Below are 7759 nucleotides of genomic sequence, written 5' to 3' on the forward strand. Positions count from 1 at the left end.
ATAGTGGCAACACATATTCACAGCATACAGGAAGACCATCCCACAGCACAGTGTAGTCTTGGATTTAATTTGTTAATATTCTTTCTTGCCTATTCAATGCCTCCGGGGGCCAGCACCAAGGACATTCTCAAAAGCACCTTGTTAATCCTAGTAGTCACTTTCATTGGTTCCAAAGGGCATAGTGGGTTCACACTACAATGACTCAGGGCATGGGCAGAATTTGGTGTCCTTTGATGGGTGACTACAGCATCACCATCTTTAGTTGCCCACCATCTGTCAAACTGTCTTCAACTGAAAGGAGAGCAAACATTGGAGGAGATGTTTAAACCTATGTGGTGACAGCCATCACCCTCTCTTGACTCCATCTCCTGGTTGTGGCAGGGTGGGGACATGAAGCATGAAGAGAATGCAAGAGCAGCATTCTCTTGGTGTCAGGATCTCAATCCTGGTTCATTTCCCACTGACACCACACATCTCATGAGGCAGAAAAGGAATCAGTGGGGATACAGAGTAGAATGTAGGAGAAAGAATCTTGACTTGAGTAGTGTTGGCTTTACTAACTTTAAATAAGTAGGGCATTCTAGGCTGGTGTTCATATCAGCTAAGTGGACAAGGAGGACGACTGTGGAGTTTGTCTTTAAAGTGCTCACTGCAATTACTACATTATGCTTCTGTAGTAAGGGGGAGTGGGTGGGAACGTGCTAGGCAAGGATTTGAGTAGTTCATTTCCCAATCTCTCAAGTTTCTCTTAATCTCTTACCCAGATTCCAAAACCAACAGGTATCATTCTCTCTCTCTCTCTCTCTCTCTCTCTCTCTCTCTCTCTCGTGTGTGTGTGTGTGTGTGTGTGTGTGTGTGTGTGTGTGTGTGTGTGTGTGTGTGTGTGTGTGTGTGTGTGTGTGTGTGTGTGTGTGTATCCAGAAAATAAAGCCCCAAAGTACAGCAGTTTCAAAATGGCACATGCCTTGAACTGAAGAAGAATGGGAGTCTATCAGTACCTACTTTTGGTTGAGTTTTTCTTTGGCTTCCCCTCACTTTGCCCAATACTCTAAATTCTAAAGATTAAAATGTTGACTGCTACATGATCTTTCTGAGTTACAGAATATAACCCAGAATATCTGAAGACTCTCAGATAACATCAGCATGTACAATGCCTCTCTTCATTCAAGTCCTGTGCACCAAGTAACACAAAGCATATAAATCACTGAGAGGATGAAGTTACTGAAAAACTGTATGTTGAGGGCCAAGAACCTGTAACTAGAGAGGCCACAGGCTAGAGGAGAGAATCTACCACTACTATACTGCTAAATGGACATAGTCCTAAACTGACTCCTACTGACTTATTATTGTTTACCCATAGATTAATGCATCTCTCAGTCCTCACCAGAGAAGCTTCTTTTTGCAGTAGATGGTGATTAGTGCAGAGACACATGGTTATGTTCAAGGTGCAGAGTATGCGAGTGAGAAATGGTGGATAAGCGCAGGGAAATAGAAGTTTTGAAGCATGCGTAAGACCTGAGTAAGCTAAAGCCAGACCAAATCCCAGCATGCAGGGGACAGGCTGTATGTGGAAGGGTAGGCTTGAAGAGCCACCCTGTGGCAGTTTGAAAGAAAATGGCCCCCAAAGGGTGTGGCATTATTAGTTGTGGCCTTATTGGAGTAGGTGTGGCCTTGGTGAAGGAAGTGTGTCACCGTGGAGGTGGGCTTTGAGGTTTCCTTTGCTCAAGCAACACGCAGTAAGACAGATCACTTCCTGTTGCCTGCAGGATCAAGTCGTAGCTCTTTCTCCAGCACCGTGTCTGCCTGCATGCTGCCGTGTCCTTGATGATAATGGACTAAACCTCTGAAACTGTAAGCCACCTAGTTAAATGTCTTCCTTTGTAAGAGTTGTCCTGGTCATGGTGTCTCTTTGCAGCAATAGAAACCCTAACTAAGACACACCTCTACCTGAGGAGCTGAGGAGCTGTTGGCCTTTGATAACTGCTAGAGGGGAGAGAGAAAGAGAGAGAGAGAGAGAGAGAGAGAGAGAGAGAGAGAGAGAGAGAGAGTTTTCTTTAAGGGTGTGGCTTGGCAGGTCAACCATGCTGCAGTGCATGGTCACAGATTTAAGAATATATGGATAGCACAAATTACACTTAATGTTTTTGTTTTGTTTTTGTTAAGTTTCAAGCCTAGCACAAAGGGCCGAGGTGCCTATTTAACATATCAAAGCAGACCTGGCCTCCAGGTTCTCCCAGCATCCCTCAATCCCTACTTGTTACAGGGTATGGCTCACATACCCCCGCCCTCTTCCCTGGGCTCTCCAGCCCAGGATCTGGTCTGCCCTTCCCCCAGAGGCTCTTCCCTACATATCCCAGACATTTTGGTTACCTGCCCCTTTTGTACCCTTGGCCTCCTGGCTGCTGCACCTGGTTCCCCTCTCCTTTCCCCTCTCCCTCTTCTCTCATGGCCCAGCTTAGTTTGGGTGTATCCATTATGGACTCTCCCAGATGTACCTTCCTCTACCTATGCTCTCACTTTTATTTATAATAAACTTTCTCCTCCATCATAACCTAGGTGCAGTCATGTCCTTTCCTTTACATTTTATCTTTTTCTCATTCAGTTTTTTTTTAAAGGGAACACAAAGTTGGGTAGTTGAAAAGGGGCGAATATGATCAAAATACATTGTATAAGAGCCTCTGCCGGGCAGTGGTGGCGCACGCCTGTAATCCCAGCACTTAGGAGGCAGAGGCAGGTGGATCTCTGTGAGTTCGAGGCCAGCCTGGTCTACAGAGCAAGTTCCAGGAAAGGCACAAAGCTACAGAGAGAAACCCTGTCTCGAAAAACCAAAAAAAAAAAAAAAAAAAGTCTCAAAGAACTAATAAAAATTAATTTTTTAACCCATGTGTTTGTCTAAAGAGGTGCAGGAACTAGCCCAAGAGGTGGAGGCCGGTTAGAAAGTCTGGCCCAATAGCGCAGGACTTCTTGCCCATTGTCTCACTGTACTCATTTCCTTTCTGTAAAAGCCTTTTCATGTTCTTGGGTTCCCTTAAGATAGTGTTAGAAACAAACAAAAATAATCTGGATGTCACACAGAAGAACAAACTCAAGGCAATTCTTCTTGGAAGAAGGTGCCCAAACAGAGACCCAAACCTGTCTAGCAAGTGTGCTCGACCACGGCAGTTCTGTCTCCACCCCATCCTCCTCACCCCACCCCATGTATGTAGGTGGTGACTACTTCTTGTCCCATTGGTGGAGCTTGACATCACAATCTGACACAGCTGACCAGTCAGCACAGAGGGCAAGGGGTCATTCAGGTGTCCTTGCCCAGCTAACTACCTTAGGAAGGGGACAGGAAAGAAAGAAAAAGAAAGGAAGGAAGGAAGGAGGGAGGGAGGGAGAGAGGGGGGTTCAAAATAGCTTTTTTAAAAATGCCAAAAATAGCCCCTCCCTCATCTTCCCAGAAGCCCTTGAGTAACCCTGATTGCCTTCCCACCTTCCTGAGTATTGCTGTTCAAGCAGGGAGCAGTCAGATCTGAGTCTGGTATCATTCTCTCCAAACCTCTCTCCTCTCTCTCACCCATTTTCCTCTCGCAGAACATAGGGGAGATTTCCTTTCAGAAGTTTCTCTATCTGCCTAAAGAGCAATCCTCCAAAAGTGAAATTCTTGTATACCCCTCTCTGGAATCTTATAAACAAGGAAAAATTTAACTCACAAGAGAGGCAACAGCCATCCCTAGACAGGCTTCTTACAGCAGATCAAGGACTGACTGAAAAACAAGACACCCTGGACTCCCATTGTCTCTCCTTGTCTCTTCTAATATTTGTTCCTAACCCCAAGCTCTGAGCTTCTGTTCCTTCCTAGAGCTCAGGGTGCCATAGGAACCTCAATCATATAAATGCTGTTTGAGTCTCACATTGGGCAACATTCCTGTGCATGTGCATATAATTTCCACCCGTTAATCCGTTGTCATTTAGTTCCCACATTCGATTATCAGAGTAGAAAATTTTTTCTCTTCCATACTGGTTAGTTTTCTCATTGTTGAGACAAAATAATTCTTGACAAAAGCAACCTAAGGAAGGAAAGAAGTATTTTGGGGTCACAGTATAAAAAGGGACATAGTCCATGATCATGTTGGCAAGAGAGACACTTGTCACGTTGCTGGATGAATGCTGGTGCTCAACTTGCTTTTTCCTTTTGATTCAGTGCAAGCCCCCAGGTCATGGGATGGTGCTGCTGCCTACCTTCAAGGTTGGGTCTTCTAACCACAGTTAAACCTCCCTGGAAACATCCTCATAGATAGACTTAGAGGTGTGTTACCATGGTAATTCTAAAATCAGTCACTTGGTTAATGAAGATGAAGCGTCACATCTCTCCTCCATATGCCTTGCCTTAAGCATAAGGGAGGTTGTTGAGAGTCTGGACAGTTACCTTGCCCCACCTTAGGTCTTCCAAAATCAGTGCCCTCTAATGAAGCAACTGAAACCCAGTCACCTGAACTCAAAACCTTAAAGTCATCCTGGCTGCCTTCCTTTCTGCATGCTGTGAAGCTTCTTGGCTTTTTCCTCCTCCACACCGCTCCCTCCACCCCACTGTTTTCCACCTCCCCTAGTACCATTTCCTCTACCACCATCATCTCCCTCCTTCCCTACAATAGTCTACTTTATTCATCCCTTGAAAATTAGTTTTAATTGCGTGAAACATGAATGTGTTATCTTTTTTAAAACACTAACAATATAGGTGATCAAAAATTCAAGATTTAATGGTGATCATCTTTGGGCATGTTCGAGATATTTTCTATGAATATCTATTTTTAAAAGTTTAGGTCTTATATGTGCTTCTCCCCACCTTGACATAAATGATGCCATACATGGTTTTGTCTCTTTCTGTTTTTACTTAGCAAATGTGTCTTGGGCATTTCCTATGTTAGTGTGTACTGACCTCATATGGTCTGCTAAACAGCATTTCCTGGTACGACAAGCACCTTCTGAAAGAGTCTTGTTTCCCATTTCCTGGTATTCCTGCCTTGTGTAATCCTCTCTGGGTGTGTCTGTGAGGGTGTTTCCGGAATAAATTAGCATTTGAATCAGTAGCTTGAGTAAGGAAGATCCACCCTCACCAATGTGGGCAGCATCCTCCCAAAGCTTTGAGGGTTTGGATAGAACAAAAAGGCAGAGGAAGGGCAAATCTGTTCCTCTGTTCTGGGGCTGAGCCATTCAAGGCTTTTTATTTTCAAACGAAAGCAAGGCTTGGTACTGCACACCTGTAATAACAACACTGGGAGGCAGAGGTAGGGGGCTTATACATTCGAGGCCAGCCTGAGCTACATAGCAAAAATTTGCCTCAAAACCAAAGAAATAGAGTACTCAAGAAAATATTACAACTTAATATTTGTAAGATTCAGAATCCATCACCAAAAAGAAGGAGAAGGAGGAGGAAGAGAAAACAATTGAAGAGCTGGGAAATGGTTGAATCAATAAAGTGCCTGCCAAGCAGGCATGAAGACCTAAGTTTGTTTCTCCAGTACTCATGTAATCTCAGCCCCGGGAGTCAGAGGCAGATGGATCCCTGGAGCTCACTGGCCAGCCAGACTAGCTAATCAACAAGCTCCAGGCTCAGTGACAGACCTTGACTCAAAAAGAACGATAAAAACACAACGGAGGAAAACACTCGACATCACTTCCTGTTCTCCACACAAATGTACACACACATGCCTGTGCACACACATACATATGTGAGGGGCCCCAAAGAGCCTGACCATACAGCTGTCATGACAGGCTTAGAGGCCCCCAAACAGCTTCTTTGACAGGCTTACTGGCAGGCAACACTCAGACCCAGGAAAAGCCATAAACTGACCCCATTCGGGGAGGGCCTACATCTAAGGGGAAATACTTGACATCCCAAACATTCCAACCATTAGAGAAGGTTAGATATGATGTCCCTGAGTCTAGCACACATCTATTTTCTGTTTTACAGATACCCCTAGACAAATGTCAGCCAATCAGGGTCCTGAACCCTGGAAATCCCCTTACCCCAACCTCTGCTATGATAAAACCTCTACTCCACCTGGGCTCAAGGCTCTCTGCTCTCATCACTTCATCAGACAGACAGAGAGACCAAGCTCAGAGCTTGAAAATAAAGACTTTTTGCTTTTACATATGAGATTCGGTCTCCATGGTGGTCTTTTGGGGGTCCCTGTAATCTAGGCATAACAACATACACCCCACACATATCAAAACATGCATTTTTAAAATAAGTAAGCCTGTCACAGAAGCTGTTTAGGGGCCTCTAAGTCTGTCATGGCAGCTGTGTGGTCAAGTAGTTTTGGGACCCCTCCACAAGATGACCTTAGCTTGTATCAAGGTGACATAAAACTATCCAGCACAGCCAATATGAACTCTCTCGTCCTCTCCATTATAGGCATATACCTGGAGGAAAACATTGACCAATATACATAGAGTGAGAGTATGAGAGGCACATTTAGTCAAAACATTAGTCAAAGCAAGCCAGGTAATTTGAGGTCATGATGCAGGTGCCTTGTCCTTGGGAGAGTATGCATAGAATTGTAATCCCTGAAGGACCTTTAATAGCCAGTCTTTTACATAACCTGATTTAATGACCTCTGTCCCTTTCCTAAACTTATATTGTTCCACCCCTAGAAGGGACATAAGAGAACAGATGTCCACCCAAAAGATAGTTTCCCATCCCTGGTTTTTCTGAATTCCTATATTTAGATTTGAGGCTGATAGGAATTGAGTGTCCTGAGTTAGTAAATTCTGGCCAATCTTGTCTTTAAGGAGTCCAAGGTCCAAATGATGGTCCATCTGTCACTGTCCGCAGTGGCCTCTTTTCAAGGGATGACACCAGCTACTTTGACAGCCGTTGGGGTGGTGAGGATGACTGGGTATCTTCTTTATCCAAACCAAGTCTCCTGGCTGGAGCTGGTAGGTTGGGTTCAGAGGTGAAGATGGTAGGACCCTTTACAGTCCAGTCAATGGCCTGGAGAACTTCCTGCAAAGCCTGCAAGAACTTGAGAAGGGGGGATCTCAGAGTTTGGGAGGATGGGAGGTGGTTTTCAAACTTCATTCCAAAAGGAGTAAGCCCTTCCTAGTAATGAGTACATGGGACTCTGAGCAGGGCAAAGGCTATCAATTATCAATGTGTATAGTTAGCCTTACCTTTTCCCCAGTGGAGTGCCTGAGTCAAAGCTACAAAAGCTCAGCTCATTGAGCTGAGGTTCTTCTGTGTCCAGGTAGTCATGGGTTACCACCACTGCCCCTGAAAACCTGAGGCCATCTTAGAGAAATTGCTCCCATCTGTGAACAATACCTCATTTGGTGTCACCAACAGTGTGTCAGTCAGATCAAACCTGATATACTGGATCAGTCAGACACCTGAAAACAGTCAGACTGGGGAGTCTGGCAGGAGGCTGGCAGGGTTGATGTCTGATGTCTTGTGGAACCAAATGTGTGGTTGATCTAGAACAAGGCTTAGTTTTGGGTCACTTAAGTATGGAACATCCATTTCTAGGGTGCTCCCCTCAAGAGCATCTCAACAGAGTGGGGGGCTTTCAGGAACAATTCTTGCCCTAAAGTCAATTTGTCAGCTTCTTTTACCAGCAGAGTAGTGGCAGCTATGACTTATACATGCCAACCATCCTGCTGCCACTGGGTCAAGTCTTTTGGACAGATATGTCACTGGTATTTCCATGGTCCCAAGGTTTCCATGAAGATTTCCTAGGTAATGCCTCTGACCTCATCCATGTATAAATGGAATGGT

This window comes from Onychomys torridus, chromosome 1 (genome assembly GCF_903995425.1).
Source record: "Onychomys torridus chromosome 1, mOncTor1.1, whole genome shotgun sequence".
In the NCBI taxonomy this organism is placed as follows: domain Eukaryota; kingdom Metazoa; phylum Chordata; class Mammalia; order Rodentia; family Cricetidae; genus Onychomys; species Onychomys torridus.